Raw genomic sequence first — 19097 nt, forward strand, 5'->3', positions numbered from 1 at the left:
GCCAGGCTTTGAAAACAGATACTTCATCTACTTCCAATTACTTACTCTGAAACATTTTTGTCCTACTGTGCTAGGACAGTAAGTATATAAAACAAGAACCAAAAGTACAGGGCTATACTTAAATTAATCAAGTAGCCTAAAAAATGTTACGTACAAGTAATAACGGTTTGGGATTTTTTCCTCAATTTCATAGTTCGTTTTGACCTTAAATAAATCTGATTTTCGGTATAACAAGCTGCAAAGTTGGGTCAAAGTCAGAAAATAATTCTCAGCAAGTATCATCAAAATCTCAAATATTTGGCTTTACTGTGGCTCAGATGAGATGCCTGATGGCAGGTGAAGTACATCCTGCCACGGATGGTGATGAGTTAACTTTCTGTGCTTCTCTGCTCCTTCCAAAAAGCTGCCTCTCATCACTAGGAAGATAAACACTGCATGGACATCTACAACAGCAGCACAGCCAAACATAAAAATAACTATGTAGGTTCAGGTCTGAAGGGGACATGCAATATATACTAAATAATGCATGGAGCCTTGCAGTGTGAAAAGGAAACAGAGACTGACTACACTGAGTGACAAGGAGAAAACTTTTATTATTCTATGAACTCAAGTAAAGGTCATACAGATGACCTTGACTTTGGCATTTATTCACTTTTGAAAGTACCATTAGTATAATCAAAAACCACAGAACAGCATTAATATGTTGCTTCTAATATTGCTTTCTTAATATTTTACAATAAATATACTGAAACAACAGATTTTCTCTTGTGAAATGGGTTCTTTGACATCTCTTTACTAGAGATAGTGCAATAACCCATCATTATTCCCCTTACAGTCCTCCTCACAAAAGGTGAGGCAGATGGCTTCCAGCAGGTTTGCAGCCTGTTGGTGAGAAAGGAAATGCAGCCCTGTAGGAGGGTGACCTCTGGGGCAATGCTCTTCAACCAGTCACTCTCCCTATTGCTCAATAGATTGAGAGGTATTTATGGTCTAAGTGTGGAGGTAAAGTTGCAGTTCAGACCTGTGCTATGCAGCCACATCAGAAGTGGCTCTTGTTCCAGGAACTGGGACTGGTTACAGGAGCAATGCCTGTGGTTTGATCCAAAAGCCATCAGACCACCTGGTCAAAGCCTGGCAGACTTGTGAACACCTTGAGGCAGGATCTTCCAAGCGAGAAGCATCAGGCGATTCTCACTGCATGTTATTCAGGAATCAGGGTACATTCTCTGTAGTTCAAATTAAATGCACCTCTGCAATCTCTCAGCTCCCATGCACTTTCTGAACAGCAAAACGAAACATGCATTAATCAAGGCTTATGCCTCAGCCATCTAGTGGAAGGTGTCCCTGCCCATAGCAGGGGTGTTGGAACTAGATGATCTTTAAAGGTCCCTTTAAATCCAAACCCTTTTTTGATTCTATGGTCTATCCCTTGGCACTTAGCCAACTTCTCCCAGTTCTCTTCACTCCTACCTACTAACACTTCCTCTGCATTTCCTTGTCTAGCAGGAAGAATTCTTCTGACCCATTACCCTGTGAACAGAGCACGTTAGATGGCTATTTCCAGCTACAAGTGACAGTAGCTGGAATCCTGCTATCAAGAGTTGTCAAAAATGAAACTCTCCTATGATCCAGCAAATGTGGACTCTGTTGCCAAAGCCACCATTACAAGTCAGTTCAGGACCTCATACCCTTGCTTGCTCTCTCACTGTTAGTTGCTCAGGTCACAAGGACTGTTTCTGTAGCCTGTTCCTCACACTGCTCTCCTAATTAGAAACCAATACCTTCCTGTAGCACTTCATTCATACTTGAAAGAACAACATTTGAAATACACTGGTGTAAATAACATACCAAATAAGAGGAGAATTCAGTGTCAAGAAGTAAATAATCTGTGAAGCAAAGGCACAGAGCATTTGTTCATTATGAAGAGAAAGGGGGGGGAAATGCCTTATGGCAGATCTGGTAGGCACATGGGTTGTGGTCTTTCTTTGCTCACTGCTATGAAAGGGTGCAAAGTAAAATCATGCAGTATATAGAGCAGCAGTTAGCCCTCTCAGTACAATGTTGTCCTTCTTTGTAGGAGGGGAGCCTAAGATTTTATGTTTGCCAAGAATTTCTGTAGTGCTTTTATTTAAAAAAGGATTTTAATTGGATCTGTCTTTCCATCATTTTTACTACTATGATTTACCCTGGTTAAACCACATGGATCATAGAAGGGTAGTTTTGCTCTTGGTACCATTTGATCAAAACAAATGTTTTCTGTGTGCCTCAAACTGTGAATGAATGAAGGTATTAATTGAAATATAAGGGTAATGATCCCAAAGCACTCATTTGAGAAACCCCATTTTAACTCTGGAGTCCTATTTGGTTGCCTAAGCAATGAAGTCAAGCACTGGCTGAAAGCTCAAGTATCATCCAGCAGCCCTTGGTTCGTGGGATCTAGCATGAGGTTACTGCTGCCTAACATGATGGCAAGTCATGCAACTCCCTTCAAGAGTCTCTGAAGTACAAAAGTGATGAATGCTCTAGGCACTTCACGAGCAGACTTCATGCCTTACTCTTGGGCAAAACCCCCATAACAACAGATGAAATAACATGTCAACAGACTTCACTCTTACTTAAAGCCCTTAGCTTTACTCTTGTATGGATTCCAAGTCATAGGAGAGATGACAATTCAGCAGGAACAAGAAAACCTGCACAAGCTGTTTGACCATCACTCCCCTGAAGGGAGACGACACAGGCACAGACTGCCCTTCCTCAAGGTCACACCTTGCAGAAAAAATGTTTGCCAGGTAGGAAGACAGAGAAGGAAGTAAGGTTCCTGCCCTCTGTTCCAAGGGGAAGGGCCACAAGCGGTGCATTGGGTCACACTACAGGGGCTGAAGAAGGGGAAGAGAAGAGCGAAAGTTATCACTAAAGGTACTACAAAACACAGTCCAGAGAGAGATGAACTAAGTGAAGCCAAAACCAGTGGTCCTGCAGCTAGGCAGTACATACTGCTTTCATGAAGAGTCCCACTGAAGTTGTCTCTCACCCGGCCAAACTCTTTGGCCCATGTCCGATCACAGTTCCAAATGCATACTGAGCTAAATACACTGGGCTTGGGACAACAAGTCACTTCTGTCCCTTTCATCCCCAGGACACTTAACATATTTGATGTACAGGTTTTTTGATCGTGTTCTTAAACCCTCTGCAGGTTGGATGAGGAATAAGCAATTGGGTTTAACATGTTAAAAAGTTTTTAGAAGTCGGGGGGCATAAAGAATGGGGGAATAAACAACAAAAAATACAACCAGCAGCCAGTTGCTATTTGCACACAAAAATATAATTTCTCTTTTTTTCCCTGGGAAGTGCTGCTTCTGTGCTTAAGACCCAGACAGACAGGAAAAGACTTTGCCAGGACATCAGTTTTCCTCATTTGTGGGAGCAGAGAAAGGAGACTGCTGTGCAACCTTTACCAGCAGTCTCGCTGTCAGCTGAAGGACCCTACAGCTTACTCAGAGCCTTTGTTATAAATCTGTTTTGGTGGGGAGTGGGGGCAGCTGTTATTGCCATGATAGGAGCATACTTTAAGGCAGCAGTCATTTTGTGCAGTCATGTCTTCCATAATTTTGGACAAAGCATAAATGTTGTCTAGAAGAATTTAGGGCAGGAAGGAAGTCATGCCTCTTGAGTTCTCCACATGCTACCAAGAGAATAGTGAAAGCATTTTGAAGTGCAGCAGCCACTGTCACACCTCAGAGACTCCCCCAACAAGCCAAGAGAAAGAGTCATTTGTGACAACCACTTTTCTGGATTTGGAAGTACAAGTAGTGAAAGTTACCAAGCTCTTGGAAAAAAAAAAAGTAAGTGTGCTCTGTTTCCAAGGTTTCCTTCAGACTGACTCTCCTGGCAAACAGAAAAGATCCCAAAGCCAAGTAACTCTACTCAACCTCTAGCTCATCCTGCATGCTAGAAGGATTACGTTATGGCTTACTGCAGCCGTGCCCCAAGCCCATTTAAAACTTCACACCCTCATGCGTGGCATAAACTCTTTGCATATCCCTTTAATTCACAATTTTCTCACAAGCTTGCTCAGCTATTTCCTGACAACTCCCATGAGTCATTTGGTGGGTTTTTTCCATGTAGTTCAAGTCGATCTTTGAAACATGAAGTGTCTCAGAAAATTTGAGGAACTGATCATCAGTGCACAGTCACCCACACACCTAATGCTTAGGAGGCAAATTCCATGCATTATGATGGTTTCTGTATCCCTTATCAGAATAAGGGTGAGGCCTCAGCAATGTTTTGTTTATGTTATCAAGACAACAAGCAGGTTTAAAAAACAAACCAAAATGACCTTTGAAAGCATGACTGCTCATTTTAAAGTTAGATTAATGATCTTTAGTGTAGAGATCAACTCTTTGGTTTAGATTTGCATAATCCATATGGTGGTCTGGCTCTAGACACTGTCCCAACAAGAATAGTAACAAAAATATTTTTTAAAAGGTTGAGCTATTCAAACTCAAAGTATTATATTTTCAAACCAAAAACGTGATTTGGTTGTGCTTTGATTTACCAGCTGCATTTCTCTCAAAGCTTATTTGGTGAAGCCTACAAAGTAGATGATTTTACCCCAGATGAGGTCTGTTTGTACTTTTGTTTCCCCAGCACAAAGCTGGAACATAGGCCACAGATATGCAGATGAAGGAACTGCTAAAATAAGCATTCCAGAGCAATTGAACAGCTCTGGATATCAGCCTCCCTGATAAATGCACTGGGAGCAGTGAAGTGCAACCAAACAGCATATATCAGTTTATGATACCTACCAAAATTCCTTAGACCTTAACAAGGATATACCATTGATTAAAAACACATACCACTGACAGTGTCAAAGTTATTTAATCAAATTTTGGCAGAGCTTTTTCCTGAGGACAGTCTTGTGTACCATCGGGAGAGGCATGTAGGGAAACCGTGTGTGGAATAGAACTGTTTGAATTGGCAGGACAAAAATTAAATGGAAAGACATTTTCATCCTTTGCTTATCTCTATTTCATTGACCTTTTCTTTCAGAGGAGGGAAAAAAAGTACTTGGGTCTGTGAAGAAATATTTGGAACAAGGATATCCTGCCAGTGAAAAGAAGTTCTACAATTGGGAAAGGCAAAAAAACAGCCAGTGTAACCACAATGCTGGATTTCCTACGGAGATAACCATCATTGATGCACAAAGCTCCTGTGTTCCTTCAATTAACATACTGTAGGTGGAAGCCAAAAACACTGGATAATGGTAAGTTTCACTTTCTACAAAGTCAAAAGCTGTTTTAATAGAAGCGTAGCTGCCTTTCTTTTCAGTTCCGCAAGAAAATACTCTCTCAGCAGCTGACTGAACACCCACATTGTTCAGAAGCCAGGCAGAGTGCTCCTTGTTCAGCTTGCTTGCAGTATGTCATAGCATCAAACTTAGCAAGACCTGGTATCCTGGGTAGGGATAATGCTCCAAGTCTTGGTAGTAAATGGATTTGCACTGAATGTATTGCCAGGAGGATTTTCTCTGGGAAAGAGGGGAAAGGTTTATCTCTAGCAAACAGCCTATTGGGGTGCAGCACATAAGCACGAAGACATGAACAACTTGGTCCATGCTGCCATCAGAGGTGAACTTTTGAAGATCGCACTGGTCATTTCTCATATATAAGGGATATTTCTAGATGTCAGCAGGAAAAAAATCAGCATCTCTTACAGACAGTATAAGACATTTTAGGAGGCCTTTTACCCCACCATTCTGAAACCTGCACAGGTTCCTGACTTCACACTCCCCGTTTGCTGGTCCATGGCACCATAGCAGCCAAGTTTCCCTGCAGAGGGCAATGGCACAGGTAAGGCAAGTAGGCTCAGGGCTTAGGCAGTGAAAGACAAGGAGGTTAAGAATGCTGCTGACCTATACATGTAATGAACTATTTCTTCTTTTTGTCAGCCTGACTAACACACAAACATATGGCATGTCTGTGCATTACCACACACCTGCTCTTCAGCACTTGAAGTCTAGATGGCCCTTGAGGCAAGAATTACATCATGCAGAACAAAGGGCAAACTCCACGCCCTTATAAACATCTTATCAGTAATGATACCAAATTGGATTTGAACTACAATCTTAACTTTGCTCCTTAGCTTTGACACCCAAAGAACAGTTGTAGAAACTACATTCTTACACAGGCGATAGGAAAGATAAGGAAGCACATTTATGATGTAATTAAGTAAAACATGCTGGTCTCCCAGTAATGAACCAATTTCTAATCACCCTGGAGTTGTCTCACCTTGTATGTGCTGCTTGAACACTTGTTTAAGGTGCTTTGTCAGTAGGACATGGTTGCCAATAGAAACTTAGCAGCAGAAACCTAAAGGAAGGCTTGCATACCTGTCCCAGTCTCTAGCATTGTATTAGTTCTTGAGAAAACTATTTTAAAAGAAAACAACCATGCCATTTTGAAAGGGGTATGGCTGAAAGAAATCAAATAAGAACTTGGAATTGATGATTCCACAAGAAACATAAAAGATTTTTTTCCACTTGTTACTGTCTTGAAAAAAGAAACACTTTCCAACTTCCAGCATCAAACAGCCCCAATGTAAAGTTATTTTCTGGCTTTGTTTGATAAAGGACAGGAAGAATCTCGAAGTTTTCTTGAAATACCTTAAGATCTCAAATCCAACCTCATCTCTTCATATTTTTCCATGAATCTTTTAACAGAGGTCCTTTTCCAGAAGCCATACTAGTTTAGGGTTGCCCTTTCACCACATTGTTTTCCTCACCCTTTGCTGTTTCCACTGTAAATGAGTCATGGCTCTTTATACCCCTTTTAAAGAAGATAAGTGCATAAATAACCACCAAAACCATGTCCTGCCTAAGTATGTCAGTTATACAATTAAACATTTTCTCCTTCTCGTGATGTGTTTTATTGAGGTATAAATCAGGACTACGAGGCAATTTAGCGCAGACAGGAATTTTATGGAGTGGGGGTGCAGATCCCCTGGGCTCGTCTGGAAAATGAGAAACATACTCATAGATGATACAGCTTGCAGGGTGCAAGATTCACAGGAGCTAGAGAACGCTCTGTCTAGACTGAGATTTAACTTTCTCATTTAAATCAAGTGAAATAGGACTGTTCTGGATGCAATTGCATTAAACCTTTCTGTGTTGGATTAAGGAGCTTTTTGCAAAGCCAAGTCCCACTGAAGAAATTGTGTGGGCAGAATGGATTTGTGCCAAATCATAGGGACTAAGCAGGAGCTGAAAGGTAGCAAGTATCTCCCTACGTTTAGCAAGGGTTTAGCTGCACTCACTCTCTTCCTTTCACTAAGCAGAAACTTTCCCTTCTCTCCTGCTACTACAGTGGGTAGAGAAATGTTTGTGGCAGACTTTACCTTCTTCTACTCAGGACTCTCAGTTGCAGAGCCTCCTCATTTCTCTCTAGGAAGGTATAAATTGAGGTCAAATGAGGAGCCTTGGCTTGCTTGCATCTGGAGTGTGCCTGGTAAGAGACAGCAGGATTCAGATACAGCTTTTTTCTTACTCTCAGAAACTGACCAAAACCATCTCCCTGCACCTTGCTCAAAATGCCAAGTCACTGTGATGGAAGGGAAGTCTCTGCCTTGCAGTGCTGCCCAGCAGGAGTGATGTACACATCTCATAGCCCACCAAAGAGAGGAACGGGATCACTCCATCCTCAATCAATGGAAATGGGGCAATCACATTTGTCTCAGTGTCCGCCCATGCAGACATCCCCTCCCACCACATCATCCAACTGCATACTTGGGATTTACAGAAGGAAATGCTAGAGGGTTTTATTTCTCCAGCCAGCCCTGCACCCAAGGATCTGGGGCATGAGCATCCTAACCTCACCTAACAAAGACAAGTAGCCTAGGTTCTTGTCTCCGCAGTAAGTGGAATCTGGTGTTAGACTCAATAAACCCCTGAAGACACCTCACTCTCAGCATCTCAGCTAGGCAGGATACATTTCAGCCTTCCTTCCCAGAGAAATGTAACTTGTACCTAGCACTAGCATCTTCCAAATACCAAATGACTAAGCTCTGCCTGCACGGTAATGGGGCAAGGGCAACACTTTCCTCACACTTGGCAATCCACCTCACGCTTGGATTCAGGTGAGCTGCATAACTAAATTGTTGTCCTCTTAGCTGCTTATCTGGAGGCAGATAGCAGAAACAAAACACAGAAGTTAGTAACAAACTGAAACAAGTCTGCAGCCTCAGATGACCCCCAATCGAGTTATATTTGAATCAAGCACCACCTTCTTGACATGCAACACCTTAAGAGTACACAGCATTAATTTTTTTATCCTTATGAGCTTTCCACTGTCCAGCACTGCCAGCTTATGATACATTTCTGGAGTACAAGACCAAGAATACATGCTGGTTTCTACAGTGCCCCACCAGCTCTCATATTTTGCAAGAATTCCAACATTCAATTATTTTTATTTATTTTCAGAGAAAAATACATTTTTTTCCTCAGCCCTCAGTGCTTTATCTGGTTCTGCAGTTCAGACAACAAAAACAATCCACCTGGTTTGTGCAGACAGCACAACATGCCCTTCCTGAGGATGTCTTCTCCCAACATGCCAGCTTGGATTTTCTCTCCACATTCTCTGGTGCTTTGCACTACAGTAAACTGAGCTGCTCTGTGACACTGTCCGGCAACTCATCCCCAGGCCCTGACCTTCCACACTAGATCCTTGGTATTCAGCTGAAGAGATACACCCTGCGTAATTCGTAGGGTTTCCAGACAACACCTAATCGCAGGTTTGGCATCAGCAGAAAGTTCTGAATCAGGCTTCAGTAACCTTCTGACCAGAGGCTAAAAAGGGGAGAGGCCCCTTGCCAAGGAGGGAGGGAAACTGCAATCAATACCTGTATTAAGACCCAGACCTTAAGAGTGGGGGAGTTAGAAGAAGTCCCTGTAAAGAGGGTGAGAGTTAACAAGAGAGCACAGTACCTTTCAACCGTATGTTTTGTTTTGTACTTTAAGGTGCAGTAAAACGTATTTATACCCAATTCCTTAGTTTACAAGGAAAGCAAGTTGCCTTAAAGGTTTTAAAACTCAGCTGAGCAGCAGTTCTCCCAGCCTGGATTTTGGGGATTACATCTCATGCCACGAATAATACTTTCATTCATTTTTCCATCTACAACCTCTACCTCCAGCTGACAGAAATAGTTTGTTTTCATCTCCTTTGAAATACAGAAAGATAAAGGCCTGAAGTAGCAACTGCCTAAAATATACCCAGTTACAGAGATGTTGTGCACAGGTCTTTAGATTAAAAATCACCATAGAGATATTTGGATATAGTGTCCAATGAAGCAGTAAGAAAAACAGAGTATCTTGCAAAGGATCTTGAAGAAAATACCAAGTACTTAGATTTTATATTTATTTATTTTTAAGGAAAAATAAAGAGCTTTAGACTAACTTAGCAGTGGAGGTAGAAAATATACAAGCTATACAGCGAGTTTTGTATTCTTTCCATTTGCTTCCCATGTGCTGTGCAAGTAGCTACTTCATGAACATGCATTCACCACAGTTTATCTAAGGGAAGCCTGGCCTTGGGAGCAGCTCTTGCATTTGCTGTTCTTTAATGTAGCAGTAAGGCCTCAGGGACAACTCATAAGCACAAAGTCTATCCCCTGATAATCCTCATGCAAAATAGAGCAGCCCTCAGGGGATGCTGGCAGACAAAACAAAGAGTAGAAAAAAGCCTAAACCTGCTCTGTTTTATGCTTGCATCCAACCCAGTAACTCCTAGACTGCAGCCAGGTACATGTTTAAAGCCAGCTTAATCCTCCCTCCTTTCCAAGTATGACAAAATGCAAGTGAGGCACATCTCAACCTCCAGCCAACTGGAGAGTTAAGAGAAACAGAGATACAGAGATTTAGCTGTAGTTTACATTAGAGATTAATACATCCTTGACCAACTGGAGAAAGTACCACCAAATTAGCAAGGATAAGTGCAGAAGGGAGAGCAGAGATCTAGATGACGTGGTTATCAGCTGTTGAGAAACCTGGTATTTAAGGGCTGGGCTCTTTCAGTGACTCCTCATAACATTTTTTAATATCACCTTGGCCAATTAAAGACAGCCTCTAGTTGTTTTGTTTCACTGTTGTGTGAGGTTACCACAGTGTGTATCAGGATCACCAGGATTCACCTAAGAAACGACCGAAGTAAACACTCTTTGCACCAATATATAGCCTCTTTTTTTGGATGGCTATTTTATATAAACCCCAATTGCACAAGCACCGTTACTATTCCATTGGAGATGGGGTATCCAAAGTAGCTAACTAAATACAGATACATACAAAAGGGCTGGAATAGATCAGGGCCAACATTAAATACTTGGAACCAATGCTTTGATGGTCAGAAGCACTCAGACACCAGGGAGAAGCCAGGGAGAAACCCCTTTTGCTTTTCTCAGTTTTCAACTGACTGAAGCCATTAGATCTGAAAAGCACAAAGAGAAAACCAGAACAAAAAGCGCCTTCCTTTCACAGTTTCTCTAGTGTAACCTAAGCCAGAAAAACCTCGGATTTTCACAAGAAAGACGGCTCTACAACACACTCAGCAATGCAAACAGTTTAGCGGAGCGCAGCAAGGCAGGACACCCCGAGGGCCACCCTGAGAGCCGCCCGCGCGTGAGCCGGCGCATGCAGGGAGACAGGACCAGTCACCACACCTGCAGGCTGGGCTCGGACCCAGGGTAAACATTTGCCTTTCACAACAAAAACAAATGAAAGGCTCTGGGTTGCCCCAAATGAACGTAAATATTTTTCTCTAGAAATTCTTCTGTTTTGTTTTTTTCGTTTTTTTTTTTTTTTCTTTAAACTAACAAAGAGCAGGCAAGAAGTGAAGGGACTCGCTGAAAGCATCTTAAAGCTTTATTTGCTTTAATACTAAAGCAAGAGGCTCTAGCATCTACTTAAGTCCCATGAATATATGCATTCCTTATTGGCAGCATTAGAATGTCACTAAAGAACAGATTCACTCATCGGCCTACAAATTATACTGTCTTTGCTCACCATGTCTGTTCGTTTCCCAGAATATTTTTAAGGAGCCTTATTTAATTTTATTCTTTTTCTCCCTTCTCTCATTTATGACATTTCCGTATGCTCATGATTATTTATTTGGCATGGCATTTTGATGTAAGGGAACAGCCAAGCCCTGGATGCATACATAGCACAGAATTTCCACTTTAAGAGAGCTGGGTTCTGTAATTTATAGATGGCACAAAAAACTAACTTAAGGAGTGAATAACCTTAAACCTAGAAAAGTTGAGAGTTGTTATCTCTGTATGGCTTTTGGCAAGACAAATCAAAGTCATCTCATCAACTTCAGCTTTAGAAAACTTTTGCCTTCGGCCCTGATACCAACATTACATCTTGAACCTCTCTCTGCTACTGAACCTGAAAAAGCATCCTAGCCATATGCAGCTGGCCTGCTCGGGGACTGCAATGCCACCAGCAGTGGCATCCCACGCCTGCTCAAGGGGAGCTAGTAAACACGTAAAGTGGCTTGTCTCAGGCTTTCTGTATGAGGGCTTAGAGGTAAACATAGCTCAGTAATTTCCTCTCAGAGGCCCAGAACTTCTCGCAGACTCCACTGGACTCCTTTCATGGTTGAGCCCAAAGCTATTTGCAAATAGCAGAAGGTTTTGGTCTCCTCACTGGGTTGCAGAGCTTACCTTGTGGTTACAAGCACACCTATTATCCAGCCGAGCAGTAAACAGAGGCACACTTCCTTTCATCACACAAAGGATGATGGCAGTAACGTGGGCCGTGCCTGTCTGTCTGCCTGCTTGTCTGCCTGCCCACAGCTATGCAAACCCTAGCAGCTACAGACACCTGGAAAAGGAACTGCTGGCTGCTTCCCTCCCTGTTAATGAAGCACTTGAGCTACAGCCATTGTTTATTCAAGACCCTAATAAGAGATGACTGTGGCTATTTTCCACTTAACATCATTAGTTAAACAGAAATTGATTGCAGATGGAGAACAGCCATTGTGTTTTATTACCAGTGATTTGTTTCCTAGCATTTAGGGGCAGCTCTAGGTTGGTAGATCAGTTCACTTAAGCTGCAGACACTGCAAGGTGTGGCCACACTGTGTTTACAAGCCATTATCACAGCTCATTTTTTGGCTTTTTTCAACTTCAGGCATGTCAATAAGTCTTAAAGGCTCTGTGTGAGGGAACATGAGTACAGCTTCGTTTGTTTGTTATCAGTCAAAGATTGCTGGCATGCTTTAACTCTCTCTTAATAGAAAAACTATCCACTATAGGCAATACTTACTTGCTTTCAACAGAAGTCTTCAGCAGCTTCAAACAGCGATGAGCAAAAAGGAACCTAAATGGCTTTGATATGTTTTAAGTCTTTCAAGCGAAACACAAAGACAGCGCCAACCCACACAGTTTAATTTGGCTGGGTCTTGCTGCTCCCTCTATGCTGTACCAGACCAGATTGGTGGAACTACACCTGCAATAACTGGGATGCAAGCTTGAACTCTGTCAGGCCCATCTTTCTGCATTAACGCTGAAATGCATGCAAAATCCCACTCAAAATTTTCAGCTGGTGCCTATTAAAAATGAGACCAAGCTAATTAAAACAAGCAATGGGTGTTCTATCAAACAAATATCTTCAGAAATCTTTACTGGTTCCCAGAATGTGGTAGGAAACGATGCAAAATACCACAGCAGAAAAATCTTCTCTGGAGCTTGTCTCAGATTTTTTGACATTGGATCTCCCTGTTCCCTGACTTTTCCCCTTTGCTACTCAAAGGACAGGTGCCTCAGGTTCCCATTCTGCAAGGTACAGCATACCCTCCATTTACATGGACTTCAGCAAATAACAGCATTGGTAGGGTCTTGTAGGACCCTGATTCTCAGCAATAACTATACAGTATCTATAGAGCTATTGTGAGAAGTTACTGCCACATCTCTTTCACAGTGTGCTTTCACCATCTGACAGAGCTTCCCTACCCAGCCTGACAACTGGAATACATAGGAACCACCATATTTGAAAAAACTACTTTTCCTTCTAATTCATGTAAAACCAGCTGCGTTGCTAAGATACAAATAACTTAGCAGCTTCCCAAAAGGAGAAGCTTCTCCCTAACCTCTACCAGTTACACAGAATATCACCAAATGATAGAATATGCTGAGTTGGAAGGGACCCGTAAGGATTATTGAGTCCAATTCTTGGCCCCACACAGGACACCCCAAGAATCATATCATGTGCCTGAGAGCATTGCCCAAATGTTTCTTGAACTCTATCAGGCTTGGTGCTATCACCACTTCCCTGGGGAGCCTGTTCCTCAGGTCTGAAAATTTATAGCCCTTCCAGTGGCTTCTAACCCATGTCTACCATAAAGCCATCAAATACCTGCTGGTACCTGGATTATCACTGGGACAGATAAACTCGAACAAAGAGAATGATCAGTTGTCCTTCCAGGCTCCCCATGGTCCATGTGACCAGTTGCTGCCCAGAATCTCACCATCCTCACTCCCCATGACCATCCACAAAGCTATACTGTCATAAGGCCCAGAGACAGCAAAAGTGTACTTACCTATTTCTTTACCTTTCCCCTCCCAACAGAAAGTTTCAGGGAAAATGTTTTCGGAGTTACTGAGACCAGTTGCAAAAGGCATGCCATAGTGCCATATATAGCAGCTAATGTAGTTAATGCACAACATAGATGGTAATATTTTAAACACAAAGCTCAATATTCTGCTGACCCTCCCTAATGTTATGTTACATTTCAATCTAACATCTGACTGATGACCCAAACTCGGATCAAATTTTCAGTGGGTAAAAATTATGCAGGGCATGTTTTCTAGCAAATCTAGTTGGCTAAATACCCCCAAGTTTTCTTTCACATGGCTATCTTCTACACAGAACAATGGTGAATATCAAGTGTGACAATGGCAATTTTTTTCTCATGTGACTAATTTTATATTATTCCTCAAGAATAAGCACCATAAATAAATTCTTAATTCTCAAGACTAAAAAGTCTATCTGATGTCACAATCTACACCGTTTGGTATCATTCATGGATGTGTTAGCACTGCCTCCTGGGTGAGCTTGTACAGTGGTATGGCATTTGTTAGCTTGTTCAATAGCACTACAATCAACTTGTAAATTCAGATTTCACGAGAGACAGTTTTTGGTCTTAAGCAGCAGGACTGCTGGCAGCATTGTGTATGTTGTGTGCAATTGTGTGTGGTGTTTTGTGCAATATCATCTGCAACATTTTATTTTAGATCATGCCCCATGTCCTCCCCAAAACGTGACTAGACTCTTTAAGGGTGAGAATAGATTTTACAGTGGATGATTGCAAGCTGTAACTTCATGGGGCCTCAAAATAAAACTCCATCTGTAGAGAAAGAAAATGAATCAGCTGCAAATACAGTAAGATTAATGCATTATTCATCTGCTGGCAAGGCACACCCTGCGAAAGCGGCTAATTAAAAGGGATTTGTGGAAAGTCGCGTAGGATTACCTCCACTAAAAGCAGTGGCAAGACATTTGGGTTATCAGTGATTTTTAAAAGTTCTAATTAAGATTCTAGAAAACAGAAGTCGTACCAAAAAATTGAGTCCTTCAGCTTCATCTGCACTGGAAATATGCTCTTCACATCAGTTCTGCAAGCATTTATAGCCTTAGGAAACTTAGAAAAGCCAAGACTAGTGTTCTATTATCTCAATACTCTAAATCCTCTTCCCATAAACTGTCATGGTAATGACTTCCATTTACATCAGTGACATGGTCTGATGAGGGAAGGTAGTAAAGTTCTGCTGATTTTATCAGCTGAAGCATGTGATGCACAGGACTTGTTTCCCAGCAAATTAAACTAGCAACCAAATTAAGGAGCTGAAATGCCAGCTCTGCTTTTCTGACAGCAGCAGATATTAATTTTGCCCAAAACACATGGTGTCAAGTTTTTCAAGAGAAAACTAGAAAATCAGTTGGAGGACACTTCCTTTTCCATCTCTTGGCCATTTGAGGACACTGCTGTGCGCTTCAGAAACAGGGGGTTCGTACACCTGGTTTTACCTGCTACCAATAAAAGCTAGCTCTTCCCTTGCATGCAGGGAGGAGTTCACTTACAAAACATTTCTAGCATGATCAAAATTGCATCTAACAACACAGAGAGACAGATGTGTTTTCAGAAGTAGGCATCCTTCGGAGTGCCATCTGTAAGAGATACAGATTGTGTTGCTGAGTGGGGACCCTCCTGTGGAAACAGTTCAGGTGGTCCCTCAAGCCAGTCTCAGTCACAAGTGACAGCATCCATGCAGGAAAGCTGCGTTCCTACACTTTGGACGATCACTGGACCTCTTGCCTCAGATTCAGAGCAAAAGAAGCTGCATTGTCAGGGCCATCCCAGCCAACATTCTGGCTGAGGAGCAGTGAAGGGGTGGCACACAAGAATAAATTCAACAGCTGATCCTTACAGAAAACACACACTGTCATGATAGAGCCTCCTGCTTGGAAACTGAAGTGCCTTACATCCCTGAGCCCAAAAGGGTAGAGAATCTCCCTTACAGAAGCAGCAAGAAATAAGACAAAGAACCCTTTTCCTTTGCTTGGTAACAACCAAGAGAGATACTTCATGGTTTTGTAATGCCCTGAGAGGGCAAAAGTAGCTGCACATACAGATGTGGTTTGGTGGGATGAATGATGATGTGCGTTTATATTTTGGATTACTGAAAGATGATGACTAGAGAGGGTCATCAGCCATGAAGTTCAGATCCAGGTCTGAAACAGCTCCAAGCATTTAAAAGTACAGGGTGGCAGGCATGGGGCTTGGGTTTTGCTTTGGGTCATTGGAGAGAAAGTGGTCAGCTATAGAGTTTAGCTCTGGAATCATTCCCGAGTTTGTCTAGATTCATGGCCTTGGCTTGGACCCATTAGTGGTAACAACTGTGAGGGAAAGCACAAGGGAGGAAGAAAAGTAAAACAATGGCATAAATTCCAGTAGCTCCTGGAAGAAATACATTTGACCTTTATTATCTACTAACTTCTAATGCTGATGCTTAGCTCTGGTTTTTGCTTTTAAAATACTGTCCCTGGCAGAACGGAGTCCAAAGAGAAAATAGCCTCTGGAAAAAGTGTGAGACTCTGGGGAGACAGTTATTTACTGGCAGTTTCACAACCGCCCCTGCACTTCTAATGAAATTTCATTTGTCAAATTCAGTGAAACTTGGTGACAAGCCAAGCTTATTCTGCCTTTCTTTTAGCATAGAAACATCTTTTTGGTCTCCTGCTCCCAGGCAGTGCCTTTATTTCATTTGAGATAAAAGAGTTGCAGCTTGTAGCTAAAAAGCTGGCCTGAAGCTCTCATGGACACCATTTCTTATTTTAATATGAAAAATGAGTTAAAATTTTGAACTGCTGTTAACACCATGCATAATAAAGCATGCTCCTCCTCAACAGTACTTTAAAGGGAAATATATACAGCTTTGGCAAAAATAAAACACAACCCACAACTGGTTATGATTTTCTATGGACTGACCACTGTCTGGGATGAGGCCACCTAACAGGAGTCTGGACTCAACATCCTTCCAGCATAGGATAAAATCTGTAGCTTCTCAAGGGGGAATGGATCTTACTTCTTATTGATGTGTTTTAATATGTGAGGCATGGTTTGTCTACGTGGCTTGCGTTACATTCCAGTGGTGGGTAAAACAGCTAAGCTATTTTGTCTTCTCCTGGTTAAAATACTACTTTAAGCCGGCTGAAAGTTTTTGCATGTTAAGGTCTTAGAGCAGAGCTCTCAACAGAAACAGTCACAGGTTTTGGTTGGATTTAGGGAGAAGGAGAATTAATTAAAAAAAAAAAAAAAGAGCACAAACAAAGTGATCACACTTCACCCATTGTTCAGGGAAAAAAAAAGAAGAAAAAAAGGCAGTGATTTATTTTAGACAGCCTGAATAGCTGGAGACAGAGAGCTAAAATATGGCAAGGAAATTGCTACCCTAAACAAGTTCCCTTGAGCAATTTGTTGAGTTGGTTTTTTTCTGCCTGAGTTATGAGCCCTTGGAATGCACATACCATTGAATTGCTTGGTAATTTGCACAAACATGTCTTCCTGAGGTCCTAAAGCCACTGTATATCCCTGAGTGGAAATATTAACATGATAGAGAGAGACAGAGTCTGACTGTTTGCTAGAGTCTGGCTACCTAACCTTGTCAGTAGACATGAGACACTCTGGCTTCCCCCATGAAACACATCCATCCTGCAACTAAGACACGTGTGCTGTCATGCACACAACAGTGAACATGAGGGCCCACTTGCCCTTCACTGAAGCTTGAAACTCTGTTCTAAACTACCCAAACTCTCACAAAAGCATCATTGCTGTGGTATCAAATACCTCCTGGCTGCACATCAGGTGGTGTGACCATCTCTATAGTATGGGGTCCCTTCTTCCTGACAGAAATGTTGTTTGTGCAATGAGATATTTTCTTTTGCCAAAGATGTTTGTTTGTGTTTACATCTAAAATACAAATATAACCATAATTATAAACATAAACACACCACAGTTTGATGGGATGAGATTTGGGGGGTGGTTTTGGTGCCTAATTGCTGTGTTCTGCACAAAGCCTGTGGTTTGCAGCCTGAGAACCTCAGCCTGCAGACACTGAACCTTGTTTTCTCTTTCATTTAGCTCCAAACTGCTTATTAGGCTTTTTGTGCCTAATACACGTTAAATACTGTTCCTACATTAGTCTTGTTCACAACAACCACATGCCACAAGGCTAGACAACGAGGACTATACTGCTCTTTTATAAAGAGGGCCAATAGCCCTCTTTATATGAGAGAGAGCTCAAATCTTTCTTTGCCTGATGTGAAACAAACTGGTGCTTGACCATGGTTTCTCAAACTCCTAGGAGGCTGCCTTAACTGCTTTGTTACATGTTATCCACGAGTGGTCCTCCCATGCCCTCACTACATGGACTTACTCCACTCCGCTCCCTCACTTAAACTGGGACAGAGTAACACAGGAAGTAAGAGGATAGATCAGTAATCCAGCAAGCTGGATGCTCACCTGGAAGCTGAGCATCAAGCTGCCTTCCAACAAACACTGAGATACCCACCAAGTCCCAGCAGGAAGAAAGAGACCCAAACCTTAGGACCAGGCAGTTCTTTGTTTTCCCTAGGTAAGAGTGGGCAGACTCCCTTTGAACTCTTGCCCTAATACCCTGCCAGAGGCCAGGGGGAAGACCCACTGTGAATAGCATTCCACTCACAGCTTCCACCCTGGGCAGGTTCTGCCAGTGGCCTCTCATCTCCAGGTCTACCTCCTCCCATAGCAGCACAGTTCTTAAATGGAGGGTCTGTTCTTACCTCTTGGGATGCATCATGGGCACCCTGATTTCTAGAAGTCGTGGATTAAGTTCAGTGACTGACGCAGCTCAGCCTCCTGTATAACTGGAAATTAATCTTAGAGAACTAGGGCTGAAAGGGACCTCATGAGATCATCTACTATCACTTTCTGCCCAGAGGCAGGGTCTGATATCTGTGAGCTAACCCCAACCCGTGTTTATCTAACATGCTCTGGAAGGCATACAAGAAAGGAGAGCCCATAACCTCATTCAGATACCTGCTTCAGTACTTTATACTCAAAGAATTTATATTTTTTGTTACATAGTCAACTAATGAATCTTTGCTTCAAATTCATTTTCTTCTTCTCCCACCATGTATGAAAGAAAATATTAACTTTGCATAGAAATACTAAAATTAAATTTCAAAGTTAAATCTTCCCATTGAAGCTAGTAGTTAGTAAACAATTTTTCAAAGCAAAATAAAAGGATATTGCTAAAAAAATGTCATCTCAATGCTGTGTCACTGTGTATGGGGCCTCTTTTTGGAGCTTTGCTGTGGATGTGGCAGCTCTTTGTTTATTTTGAAGGGATAAGTCAAGGATGGGTAGGAAAAGCCTGAGGCTGGAGATTACCATGTAGCTTTCTAATTAGACTGGAATGAAAATAGGACTAAATCCATTGAGTAAACAAAATACGTTTGCATACTTGGTAATTGATAATAATTATGGTTCCCTATAACAACACTAAATGCC

At 42.0% G+C, this 19097-nt stretch overlaps 1 protein-coding gene across 1 annotated transcript in view; it reads right to left on the minus strand.

Annotated features, from left to right (window-relative positions):
• Nucleotides 1–13607, minus strand: part of TMEM170B (transmembrane protein 170B) — a 98382-nt gene extending 84775 nt beyond the window's left edge. Inside the window, exon 1 of the mRNA XM_018077691.1 lies at nt 13587–13607. The gene's annotated coding sequence lies outside the window, so the exon portion shown is untranslated. The remainder of the gene's footprint in view (nt 1–13586) is intronic.
• Nucleotides 13608–19097: the final 5490 nt, after the last annotated feature.

The sequence above is a fragment of the Manacus vitellinus genome, unplaced genomic scaffold (genome assembly GCF_001715985.3).
Source record: "Manacus vitellinus isolate BGI_N305 unplaced genomic scaffold, ASM171598v3 scaffold_39_pilon, whole genome shotgun sequence".
Classification (NCBI taxonomy): Eukaryota; Metazoa; Chordata; class Aves; order Passeriformes; family Pipridae; genus Manacus; species Manacus vitellinus.